Consider the following 14,646-nt stretch of genomic DNA (forward strand, 5'->3'; position numbering starts at 1 on the left):
TCGTGTGAGTTGTACGTACTCAACTTGATATCCAAGGTCAGTAAGAGCTTCTCCTACGTCAACCGGCTGAGTGTAGGAAGGTATGCTTCTTACTAGCACTCTAATCTTTTTCTCCTCTGGTAAGACATGCGTGTAGTATTTTATTTCTTTTCTGTTGAAGAGAGCAGTAATTTGTTTGTGGGAATCAGTCGTGGAGACTTTTATGTCAAACTGATAAACCCCCTTCATGCTTGCATTATAATACGGGCATTTATGGTTGTCTAACAGATTAATTAGCTGCTTCCATGTAATATCAGCATCTTTCACCGTAATAGGCGGGCTTTTAGTTTTACGTTGCGGATATTGAAATCCATCTGTAACGTCATTCTGTCGTTTGAACGGTGACTTCTCTGGGGCTCTCCTGATTGGCCTGCACGGTAGTGGCGTTCTCCGCCTTACCGGCTTGGGTGCAGAGATGCTTTCCTGTAAATTACACGTGGCTTGAACTCCAAATGAAATTACCTTTTTAGCGGTTTCCTAAAGCTTATGCTTGAGTTGTTTTTTCTTCTGCTTTTTATTAGGTTGAGAAATCACTGAAGAGGATCCAGCGTCCGGTTCCTCGTTGTCGTCGCTTTCGTAGCTGAGAACAGTATACCTGTTGTTCTGAAATTCGGCTTTAGATTCCGTATCGCCATTGTTGGGGCTGAGTGGCCTTTTATTTCTAACTTAATGGAACTCCATATCTTCCGCTCCTTGTTCCTCTGAATGCAGCTTCGGGAAATCCTGAAGATTGAAGCTTAGACACATGAATTGAAAGGCAGTCCCGTCATCCATCATGAAGAACATAAGCTTGGTCAGGAACTTTAGCGTAAGCGCTTTATCATTGCTCGGGGTAGAAGTTTTCCTGAGTTCTTCGGGCCTGGTGAATTCATTAACCATTTGTAGAAGAAAAGCCATCTTGGTTCACACTTGTAAAGTATCTAAGTCGTGAAAAATAAAATTAAATTAGTACAAATGCACTAAGGCCGTTTTACAACACGTCGTTCACTGAAGACCTAACCTTCAACGCGCTAAAGCTGGTACTGAAGAGAAATCCAATCAGAACGTAGCACAGAGCGAGGGGACTACACACCTTCACGCTCAGAATCTCAGCTCCGAATTAATGCAATGCAGATAAATTTTCCGCCTCTGTTACTGATTTTATACTTTCGAATTGCGCACTAGAAATGGCCTCTATGATCTCAATTCATGTTAATTTTCTTGAATTTTTGATCATTTGCATGTTCGATCAAGATGTTTATGCATACCAAAATACCAAATTTCGTCACGATCGCAAAAGTCCATCTTGGTGCTTCTATTTTTTTGCAAAAGAGTGTAGAAGCTTTAATGCAGCTGTATGTGGAGTTGCTGTGTTTTTTCTATTATACTGTGCAATATAACATGAAAATCTAGAGGAAGAAATATGACATGAAAATCTAGGATGTTCTGACGGAAAAATGAAAATACAGTTGCAAATCTATTTAACATTGAGTAATTTGCTGTCTCGCTAAATTGGCGAGCTACCGCCAAGCTGGTAATGGTTTTGGCGCGTTGGGTTTGTCGCAAAGTTAGAAAGAAATCGCCAAAAGTCGGCAAACGTAGCGACATTTTGGTCCGGTCCTTGTATTACCGTAACATAGTAACTGAATAAATAATGCAACTGATCACTATATTAGCTGTAACCGTAATTCGACTCTCATATGCCTTCCAGTAACTTCGAGAAGCACAATGTACTAGAAATATCTCGGTGACCGGGTGAAAACTATACAAGATCGGACAGAACACCGACTCTTATATGTTGTTGTGAATTGTTAGGTCCGAGCGACTTCGATGTATTGAAATCTTATCCAAAATTCTATAATTAAAACATACCATCTCCGTCCTATTAGCCTTTCTAGTCACCTGTCAAAAACTGCGGAAAAAAATATTCTTTATCATATCAATCAGATTATTCCTCAGAGCCATTGCATACCTGAAGAAGAGTTTGGATTCAGACATTTTCACAGTACAAATCACCCTTTACTACATGTCGTATATTACATTACAGTTGGTTTCATCTGTTTAAGAAAGATTTTGGTACGATATTGCACCGGGGACTCATCTGTAATCTCATCAAGTTAAACATTCCTGCATTGAATAATTGCATCATTGCATCAATTTATTAGATCACTCATTAAAATAATTACTTGCTACTCCAACAGTGGAAACTTTGCTGCCAAACGAGACCACTGATTCCACTCCCAGAAATATATCCGCTGGTCCCACGGCTCACGACTTTCTCCTTTTTATATAATATACGTACGTATCACATTGCATAGGCGTTCTATAGAATACCAAATAACAAACCGGCAAAGTATGAAATACACATCTGTTTCGTTTCGAAGATCTGAAACTTACATTTATACAAAAATCGAACCGAAATTTCTTATCAGAAGTTAATAAGTGATGCAGAAAAAAAACGCCAAACTGACTACTAAGAGAGGAAGACGGGACTTCTGGTTTTTGGATAGCTATGACGTGATGTTTTGGGAAAACAAAATTTAACTCATTTAATTTATCCTGTTAAAGAAGGCGCCAGTACTACACAGTATTACCTTCCGGGCAATCAGTTATTTCTCTTAATTCATGAAATTCATTTATCTATTGGACACGGAGGACTGACAGACTGATGAAAGAAATTTCGACCAAATACAAACACGTGACATGTAATGATATTGACATATGCCTTTGTGAGTTCTGTGAGAAAAACCAAAAACATATTAAAAATGGTACTGCTGTGAAACCTTTAAATTTTTCTGAATTTAATTTCCGTTTTCAGGTAGATCTCAATAATTCCCAGAATCCGTAAGATAGAGAAGACAAATTTATTATTGTGTGCCAAGATCCTCTGACTATTTTTTACGTATTTTGAAAATGTTTTCTAATGAAAGCGTTTCATTTTTCATTTTTAAATAATTTTTGTATTTTTTAAGGAAAGAAAATCTTTGAAATACTATCCTTATCATAACGTTTTTCCCTCCTTTACCTAAAGATAATTTGCCTTTCTGTAGAATGTGTAGGTGTAGTATAAAATGCCTAGGTAAAGTACGAAATAATTCTCAAATTCCATACTTGCCTAAAATCGCCAGACATTCTATAAAGGTCCTAGGTATTCAACGGAATGTCCGCGTATAATGCATTAACGGTAACATATGAACAGATCAAAATCATATTCAAGACATACATGTTTTCTATTTATTTCTCACACATCCAAACAACTGCATCAACACAATTTGCTGTTCAACTTTTCGTAGAGAAAAGCAAAAATGCTCAAATGACATTTCACCTTCTTAACATTTTTTTACTCATGCAAAATTCCTTTTACACATTGGTATTGATCTTCCACTTAAGTTTCACTTTTTCCTTGATTGGTGGCGGCCAATCCATATAATTTCGTCTTGAACTGTCCAAACTATTTTTATTTTTCTTAATGATGGCCATTCAACTGACACAGACCAAAACGGAGCTCCACTCCCTGAAACTATAATATATGTTGTTAGTTTTAGTAAAAACAGTGAAAGTCCGAATAAAAGTTTGAATAAATAAGAATTCAACATTAAGTAGAATTTTTAAATAAAGGATTAAAAAATACAGTTTTAAAAGCTAAGAAAGCTGTAAAGTAGTACGATAATGTTACTTATGTTATTTTCCCTTCCGCGTAATGGTGCGTAGCAGCTATTCCTATATATTGTGCGTTAACTGTTATATATACTATATGAATTCGCGTGCATTTTTTTTTCTCACCGGGCGAAATATTTCCTATATTAAAGCATTAGCTTAACAACTATACATTTAAAACCGCTTCAAAAAAATGGAATGTTTGATAAGTTTAAATGTACTTTAAATGTTTCAGTAAATAATTCAAGTCCACGTTTTAAAACCACCGCTTTGTCTCTAAAAGACAATGCAGTTTTATTGAAAAGAAAGACGACAAAATTTTAGAAAGTTAGTATTTCCAAGATTTTCCAAATTTTTGTACCACAAGAGAGGAATAAAATAGTGGTGGTCAGTAATTGACCAATTATCCCATTAAGTATGAGCCCACCAGCGGCCGAGCGGTAAAGACGCTGAACACTAGTAGTTCAGTCCGAGGTTCTAATCCCGCGAACGGGCTGGCTTCATGGGCGTTTTCGGGGTTTTCCCCATGTGTAACGTGTATACGAGCCAGTTTCCTTTAGAAAGTCCTCCACGAAGGCATCCCTCTCTCTAGGCAGATAGCCCTCGTGTGCTTTGCCATAACTGAATAATCCAATCCAATCCCCCTAAGTATGAGATTGGATTATTTTGATTTTAAAATCCTTCTTTGAGTCAAAGCTTGCTTCGATGAATTCGATTTCCCGCTGAAATCATCCAAACCGGAAGCGCATATATTGACTTAAAACACAAAGAATAGGCCCACCAGCGGCCGAGCGGTAAAGTCGCTGAACACTGGTAGTTCGGTCCGAGGTTCGAATCCCGCGAACGGGCTGGCTGCATGGGCGTTTTCGTGGTTTTCCCCATGTGTAACGTGTATACGAGCCAGTTTCCCTTAGAAAGTCCTCCACGAAGGCATCCCTCCTCTTAGGCAGATAGCCCTCGAGGCTTTGCCATAATCACACACAAAAAAAAGCACAAAGAATAAGTTTGTCCAGTTTGGCATTTACCACACAATGCAAGTTTGCTTCTCTTTCGTTACATTAATAATTAAAATATCTTACATCTTTTATATATATATATAATATTAAATTTAAAATTAGATGGAAAAAAGAATACAAAATCCTAGGAAAAATTTAAAAAGAATTTAAATATAAAATACATGTAACTATTAAATTTTATAACGAAGTAATATATGAACTGAAATCTTAAAATACGTTGACATTTCTTACAAATATTTTTAACTACATAAAAAATGAATAATTTTAAACTAATAAACCCTAAATAAGCACTGTAAGGAAAATTCAAATTAATTATTTATTTTTAATGCTTCAAATAGACTCTCAAAGGGCGAATGTTTTAAAACATTAAAATTCGAACTAAAATAGAGTACTGACTCACGTTTCGTTCCACTTTTTTTTGAGCACCAAAAAATTTTAAATTAATACAATGTTATTAATATTAAATCATAAAAATAAAAATATAGATAGATAGTTTATACAGACAACAATGCAGACGTTAACCTCGAATACATGCAAGAGCAGTTACAACTGAAAATATTATGCTCATGGAAGCGCTATAAATCTTAGGAATTCAAGTCCGAATATCAAGTATTAAACTAAAAAGCTAATTACCTCCAACAACAGCAAAATTTTAGAATTTCACAACCTCTTCTCTCTGTGGATAAGTAAGCAAAGCAGAGACTGCTTAAAGTATGTTTCTCAAGTAACACAAGGCGTAGTAAAGACGTCGCAAAGTAATCCAACGTTCTTGCGTTGAGGTGGTGGTAACTTTTATAACGTCTATTTTTTGTAATGATAAATTAAACAAGAAATGGTTCTTTTAATATACCAAAACAAAAAAATATTTTTCGGATACCGCTCTATGCACGCCCATTCCCGGAATGGGGTTTGGCATCGGCCCGGTAAAATAATGTGTGAACACACCGCTGATATTTGGGATCTATAGAAGCGAGTTTTTCAAATCAAGACTAGAAAAAACGCTTTTTATGGGAGACGTAAATATTGGATTTTATATGTTTTTCGATTGGATTCTGTAGTTACGAAACAGATTCGAAAGCATTTCTTGTGGTAACATCAAATAACTTTAAATAGATATTACCGGTTTTTGTTACGCTTAATTCCGTAGTCGTAATTTGCACATGCTTGGAAGAAAACGAATCATTCCGAACAAAAACAGTCTTTGTAACCAATGTTTTACAAACAAAATGTTTGCAACATTAGGTTAACCTTCGAAACTATGTATTATATAATACACCTTGTAACTCTCAGATTAGACGGAAATATTCCCTATTTAACGGAAATATTCTAAAGACAAATACGTTTTCGAGCCGTTTAAACTTATGCAATAGTGTATATGCAAAACTTCGAAATAAAACAAAATCTTGGAAATAAATGCTTTAAACTAAACAAAAGGTAACTTGTGAGGAAATTTATATCTTGTTGTGTGTGAATCAAGAAAAAACCTAATAAGGAACTCTATCGGTCAGTTTGTACATTTATCATCAATATTAACCATCTGTAATGAACTAAAAGGTAAACACAATCAGATATTAATCAGTTATCCAGGGCGTTTTAGCCTCGCCATTGTTAAAAATGTATTGAAAAAAATCTGATGTGTACACCACATGACTTCCTTGTACGGAATATTAAATTATACGCATTTTTTCTTGCATTTCATTTAAACGTATTGGATTGAATTAAATTTACTTCGCCGACAACGCATAAACCACAATAGAATAAATGCATTCTTTAAAGTTCACTCTATTTGTTTACCATAGCGACACTCTGGCACTATGTTCACTTAACAGTATTATATTTCGTTCATATTATAACTCAGAATGCACAAAATTTATATCAGTTAAAGAATTATCTAATCGTTGCCACATGTTCTATTCAAATACTGTAATAAAGCTAGAACGATGTCTAAAAGAAATTAAGCAAACAAAACAAAAAGAAAACAGTTTTTCACAGACGACTGAGTATTTCTCATTCAATTAATTCAGTTCTCACTTCGCGACAAGGCAAAAATACATAAAAACTCAAAATATCTGTATTAAAATTTACGAAGTAAATATCAAACGCTTATTTCCTCGAAAAAATTCCAGAAAGGATTAAGCATGAATTTAATTCGCAATAATAAAAGAAGGCGTTACCTTTGTTATTCTTATACTTTCTCTAGATTGGCAACAAATCCACTTCACTGCTGTTTCAAATGTAAACAAGCAATGGCCACCATCAAAAACATTATTAGGCTTAGCGGCACTTAAACAACTTTAAAATTGTTGATAATTCTAAAAATATTGCATACAGATTTACTAAAGGCATAAAAACCTTAACCGCAAGATAAAAAAACAACATAATTCAATCATTTTTAAAGCAAAAAATGTACAATTTACAAAGATATGAAAGTAAAGAAACTGAGATCACTGAGCCGGGTATCAGAGTGGATATTTATATAAATATATTTATATACGTTTGGCGCGGCCGATGGCAACCAAAATATAAGGTGCACATCTACATGTTATAGCAGTCCTATATACAAAATTTCAACGCTCTGAGGCTACTAGTTTTTGAGTTATGCGAGATACATACGTACGTACGTACATACGTTCGTACAGACGCGACGAAAAATTCTCTTCAGAATTCATTTTGAAGCAGTTTTATAATTTTTTTTGGAGAAAAAGAGTCTTATTCTGTCCTAACGTACAGATATCACGCAAAAACATCTTTAAATTGCATTCGATAGCGGTCAAAATGGATATTTTCGTTGAAATATGCTGCCTGAAACTTTTCGCGATTACAATACTTTCTTTTTACTTCATTCAAGGAAGTAAAAAACAGCATTTTGGAGGGGGAAATAGCTGTGAATAATGCGCAGTGAATTTCGAGGGTAGTAAGGACGAGGGATCCTTTTCTTTAGGAACAACATTCAACATTTGAGGCAAAGTATGTGCTTTGCTTAATTTAAAATTTAATATTAATAACAAATTTTTAAATTTATATTTCAACCATAACCTTTATGATAGGAGTGCACACGTAATGTAGCCCTTGGTGAAATATTCCGAAGCTGATGCTACCGAAGCAACATTGTACAGTCTTCTCAAATGGGGACAAAGTCTTCTAGGAAAACTTTCGTATGCAGTAATCAACGTGTGTTCAACTATTATTATTATTATTTTTTTTTTTTTTTTTTTTGCTAACACGGTGAGTTTGTTTATTTCATCTTTACTCCAAGCACTTGTTCTGTCAATACTGAAGAATAAAAAGGACACCGAGACAAAGTCCTTTCTCTGACATGATAACCACTAACCGGCTAATTTTCTTTATTTGCGTTTGCTACTTCAGATTTAAAAAAAATAATTTCCTTAGTTTCGCAGAATAATGCATTATCATATGGAGCTTGGAAGGGGTACTAATAGAGTTTTAAATTAAATGCGTTGTGCAATGCAAACCTCGAAACAGAAAACTTGCCTCAAAGGTTCTAAAAAGTAGCAAGAAATTAATTTAAATTTTGAAAAACTACGAAATATTCATCCCCTGTAGTTATGCGCGGTAGTATGATGGACAACGAAATTCTTTCAATCACTCGCATTGCGGAGGAAAGTTGGGAGTTTGCTTTGTCCATTGTAAATATTTCGTCAACTGAATGCTGACGATCTCAGCATGCAAATCTCTTTAGGGTGAGGAATGGGTAGAAAGATATAAAAAGTGATACCTCGCAACTCGTTTCGCTTTACCTAACTCTGAAGAGTGACTTATCACTTATTCAGTTATTCAATGCACAGTTACAGATTAAAAGCACTTAACAAGTATTTTATTAATAAATTTTAATAATGCATATCAGTTTATTAATACTTAAGTACTTAGTTATACATTTATAGAAATGCCCTATATGCGCCGTATGCCCTAAGGCGATGGCGCTAAGAAAATTTAGGACGTAAGTAAAGTTTTAGTTTTGTGAATTTGCAATGTTCGAAGAATTTTATGCAATATTGACATAATGCAAAATATTAGGTAGAAAATAAAATAATACAGGTTTTATCTAAGTGAGTGGCCGGTGCTTGCGGTCTCCCATCTCGGGAATATATCATGTGATGCATGAATAATTACGCTCTGCGATATGAGCGCACCAGCTCGACAGATGTCACGACATTGCAGAGATTGTCTTCATGATCTCTTGCTTTTCTCCGCCCAGCGTGGTTGTGACTCTTTTTTCTTCTATCCTCCTTGCCTCCAATTTTTCCTCTCGAGATCCTCACTTCTAGAATTCTACTATGTCACGTGCCTCAGGTCTTTAGTTCAAGGAACGAACAAAGTTGCCCTGTGCAATAGTCCGCTCATTCTAAATGTATCATTTTTATAAGTTAGATACGTGGTCAATGATGATCACGAGATATACTCAAACATCCTTTAGTCTACATTGCTACTCTACTATTATACATTACAGTTATGAATAATAACAATAATAGATACAGTTATATATATAACAGTAAAGTTTAGCACAGCAATTAACTTTCTACTTGCATTAATTACGCTGTGCGGCCCATAAGACAGTCAAACCACAAAACACACACCAGAAAAAAAAAATAATAATATGTAAATGTTTTAAAATGTTTAACATACTATCAAGGTAAAAAACAGACCGATGGCAGAAACATGAAATACTTTTTATAGCACAAATCCATTTGCACACAAATTCATTATAAATTAATCCAAAAGTGGTTATAGGCAGCCTAATAGTTAATCTTTGGATTTACCCATAAGAAGTAATTAAGCGCTTTGTAAGTGATCCAGAAACGTGGTACAGGAGACATTCGTTCAACATATGATAATAATTAGTTCGGAAATCTCATAACAAACTGTATGGTGTATCGAATAGACATATAGGCAAGTGACGCATTTGCATGTATATAAAATATTGCAACCTATCTGGGTGTAAACGATAACAAGAAATCTATTCAGCTATTTATAAAATTATTCAGGATTTACGTCTATTCATGTTACTGTCAAATCGTCTTTCTTCGGCAGGTATTGCCTATCCTACTAACAGTTATTTCATAATTATTTTCTATACATTTCCCACGAACCCAAAAGTTTCTGCAATCACAGTTGATTTTCGACGAATAAAATTCAAGGACTTTTAAGTTCGGAGTTTGCATTCAGTGTGCACTTTCGATCAGCAGTGTATTACACCAGTAAACAAATATATATTATTTGCATTTAACTTTTAAGTCCTTTGACGAAAACATTTTAATTACTAGGTTCTGTTACTAGATTTCATTTATATACTAGGGCTGTAAATAAAGTTTTTATCCATTCCTTTATCTTTATCTTTTACCTGTCTATTCAATATATCCACTGGCAAGGTCATTTATGTAATATAATAAGTGTATTATTTGATTATGGCAAAGCACGCGTAGGCTGTTTGCCTAAGAGGTATGCCATCTTGGAGGGAGATTTAAGGGAAAGTAGTCAGTATATTCCTTAAACAAAGGACATATCATGAAAACGTCCATGCAATCAGCCCCTCTGCCTAGAATCGAGCTTAGGTTGAAGTACCAGTGTTCAGGAACATATTGCTCAACCGCTCATCGGTCCACGTAATTTCACAACACATAAATACTGTTTTCACACCATCGCAAAATAAATCTGGAAGTTTCGTTCTTTTGCAACTAGTTGAAGTTCAACTGCAATCAACGTTCACATGAAAACTTTGACAGAGCGATTATAGAATCGGTTTTTTACCTTGATGCAGATGTAATTCTATTGCACAAAACAATACTTCCCAGGAACCTGAAATACTTCCACATTGGGTCTTGCGTTGAGAATTTTCCTAATTAAATACTAAAGGATCAAGGATTATAAGTTTCGAAGCACGTGCTATCAACATCGTTTCTTTCCACACCAGATATTCAAAAAGTGAACAGAAAGGAGAAAACAGACAATAGCTAAAAATGGGAAAATTCAATGTGAATATAGCACTTTATTGGTGGTCTCTTGCGCTTTATCAGCTCAGATGAATTGAGAGATAACTGATACATTGACACATATGTGATTATACTGAGTTTCTGCTGTTTAGTTATTACTTGCCAGTAACTTTAGATTATACAACTGCAGGCGTTGTAGAGAGACGTCCTTTAGTGAGTTCTCGAGCTGATTGAACGTGAATATGACTAAGGGGGTGAAACGCTTGAATGTTGTAACAATTTGTGGAAACATTTGTGCGGAACAAAGTTTATAAAAGTATAAACCAACATTACACTCAAAGAGCAACTCTGAATTATTATTAGGACTCAACCAAAATTTTTTATATGAAACGTCGAAATGGTATTATTTATTTGTGCAATCATTTTATTTACTTGTATGCCAAAAAAATCCTGCCTAAAAATCTCAATTGCTTTTATACTTAATTATTGGCATTTCTTGCAGAATATTTTACTTTCCAGTAAAAAACATCTGATAAAAAAATAATCAATCACCTCTCAATCATCATCACATACGTTCAAAATCAGATTTCTGAATCACCTCCCTGAATGCTCTTGCGGCTAGAAATAAACTGAACAAACAACTTAAGAGGAAGATTAAGCACTAAACAGAAGATTAACACAACTTATTCCAAAGGCACAGCTCTGCCTAAAATAAACAAAGCAGTTTGATTAAAAAAAAGAAGAGGAATATGCCTATAACTGTTATTACTTCTAATTTTAAGATACATAAAGCACGTGAGTATATGATCAAACTAGTGAGTAACAAATTCGTTCTATAATTATTAACATTATACTTAAATTCCAGACTGTGAATGTAATTTTAGATATCGGTGACTTCATCCGATGAAAACCTTTTTCTACGTCAGACGAATTTCATTAAGGAATTTGATTTTTTTTTTTAAATTTTAAGAGTACAATTTCTGAAGTATTTGACAGTCCAACCTTCATAAGCTTCATTCATTCAAGACAACTCATTTTCGTAAAAATATACCGTTTGTGACACTTTTAGTTGTACATTTCTATTGTGGCAGCGCGATCAAGAAAAAGAAAACGATTAAAGTTGACATGGAAAGTTAAAGTTGCCGATTAAAGTTGCAGAAGACTTTTTATTTTTAGTCCAAAACGGGCAATTTACTCCGAAGGACTATTTCGTTTTGGCATTTTGTGTTGTTTCACTATAAATGTCGATTTCCCTTTCACATTGTTGTCACCAAATATTATCGCTCTGTGTTAAAGTTTAAGAAATTAAGTCATGAAAAATCTCCATAAATGTATGTATGTTTCTCCCAATGGAATAAAACAACGGTACCTAGAGCCATCAAATTTTGAATAACTTAATCTTCTACCGAATGGGGTCATCTGGAAGCCCAAACTTGGAATTTGAAATTTATTTTTTGATCAATTTCATATTTTGTAACGCTAATGATTATTGTTGATTTCAAAGTGAGCAATGGCAACACTGTACGAAATAAAAAAAAATTATACTCAGCGCGGGAGTCTGTGTATACGAAATTGTAAAGCTTTGGCCATTTTAAAATTATTTTGCGATATTACTGTCGAGTTGAATTTTATGATTAAAGCGATGTTAGCATGTATTGTACGTGATAGTCTTTAAAAAACGTTCAGTTTCCATGAACTAGCAAGCAACGGGATTTCGCAATGGTGTCCTTTAACAGGAAACAGCATAACGTATCGGATACATACATAGAACAGAAATCGACATACACATATATTCCCAAGTAACCAGGAAATCAAAGAGTCATTATCTGTAACAGATATTCTGTATTAATAATTTTTGCAAAACTGTAGCAAATAAATCAGTAAATTTTACAAACCGTGATGATACGTAAAATATCTCATATTAAAAATCAAGATTGCTGTATCATTAGTTTCGGAAAATGGTATGACAACGAATTCAATGAAATACTTTTGCATGAGACACTCTCTCCAAGCTAATACACGCAGAACTGTTAAACAGTCTACAGCAGCCAACAATAGCGTGTCGTTGTCACAAGAGATTGAATCCCATATCTATTGCATTTGATGCGAAATAATCAATAGAGCACGTGTCGTGGAGTTTATCATACTGACGCTCTGCATGCATTTTATACTTCTCAAGAGATAGAAGAAGTGTCATCGTATACATGGTATTGTTAGCACCAGAGATAGTCTCGAAACATAATTTTTGCAAGTGTCAGTTTTGCCTCGGATTTACTTTTCGAATTGTTACCACCAGATGTTATCTCCGAGTATTACTCTTAAAGAAATTAAATAATGAAGAATCTGTATATCTGTATGAAAGTTTCTTGCAGTGTGGAAAATCGACAGTACCTAGAGCCACCGAAATTTTGATACTACGAGAGTAAGGCAACGCGAAGATCGAAATTTGCATTCTGAATTTTCTTTGTATTTATTAAATACTTTATTCCAATTTAATGAATTTTTTATTAACAAAATGAACCATTTAAAAGCAAAAATTGGAAACACTGTTCGAAATAAAACATTTTTATCTCCAGCGTGCACGACTGTCTTTCAGAAAAATCTGATGTGGACATCATACGACTTTCTTGTATGGCCTATTAAGTTATAATTTTTTTTGTGCATTTTATTTAAACTTTCTCGAATTTCATCAGAGATATATTTCTCATTCAATTAATTCAGTTCTCATCTCGCGGCAAAGCAAAAATACATAAAAACTTTTAAATATTTAAATAGCTAAATTATTTAAATATTACCTGTTAAACATCTTCATTAAACGTTGTAAAACACAGAAAAACATAAAATATCAAAATACAATTAAACATCAACACTTACAATTAAAATTACGATGTTTTACGCAAAAACAAGCAATTTGGCCAGGCAAAAAGGCAGGTATCTCGGTGCACAAAACAGCAAGTTTATTCTTGGTCCCACTGGGCAAAAAGGTCATTGAAAATGGAGAAACTGACATAATTCACTTTTATACTGATTTTCAAATGTAAAAGAATGGCGGTTCATTAGTCTAAACTCGCTATTGTTAAATTGTTGGAAATTCTACAACTATTACATGCAGATTAACATAAGTCATAAAAAACCTCAACCGAAATATAAAAACCACATAATTCAATCCCTTTTAAAGCAAAAAAGGGAAAATTTGCCGATATATAAGAATAAGAAAAGTAAGCTCACGGAGCCAGGTATCAGAGTGAGAATAACAGATATTTTTTCCTTATGCCCATGCGTATATTAATTATGGTGGCGCAGCTGTCTCTCCTCCCGACACATCCGTCATTCGAATGGATGGAGATGGTGATGTACTATATGTACAGGAGAATTCCCAAGGTTTCGCGAATTCAATTTTTTTAGCGGCTTCCTGTTCTATCAATTTTGTACACAATGAGCCTTGTGATGAAACTTCGTTACTAAAGCGCTCGAAGCGCGATCATGTATGCAAGAAATTTGAGACATATCATACGCAGCAGTGGAGTAGCATTTCGTGAAGACGTCAGTAAATAGGAGGCGGTGGTAAAAATGTAGATAACGTTGAATCCAGGATAATAATAGATAACGTTGAATCATGTTATCCAGGAGAATAACATGAGCGATATCATCCGAACTTTACGTGAGTCGCCTCCGCCTACAAGCTTGCTATTAGCAATATTGTTTCAAAAGAAATCGAAACATTGTAACTGAAGTAAAGTGCTGAGCTGGTGGAGAAACGTCGGCAGGCTGCTCGAAAGCAAAGGGTGTAATGAGGAACGCAATGCAATATTGAAATAGTCCCTGACCGTGGAAATTAGCGATTGGTTTGTGCGATTTCAAAGCAAAGGCACTTTTGTTTGCGGAACTCCTCTTTTGATGATGATTTGTGGATTGAACATTTAGTGCCCCTAAAATCTATTTAGCTAGAATTATATATTTGCTCTAACTATATATTCACCAATTACCTGAACATAACAAGAGTGAGT

This window comes from Stegodyphus dumicola, chromosome 2 (assembly GCF_044657685.1).
Source record: "Stegodyphus dumicola isolate Sdum_Otavi_A_Nest chromosome 2, ASM4465768v1".
NCBI lineage: Eukaryota > Metazoa > Arthropoda > Arachnida > Araneae > Eresidae > Stegodyphus > Stegodyphus dumicola.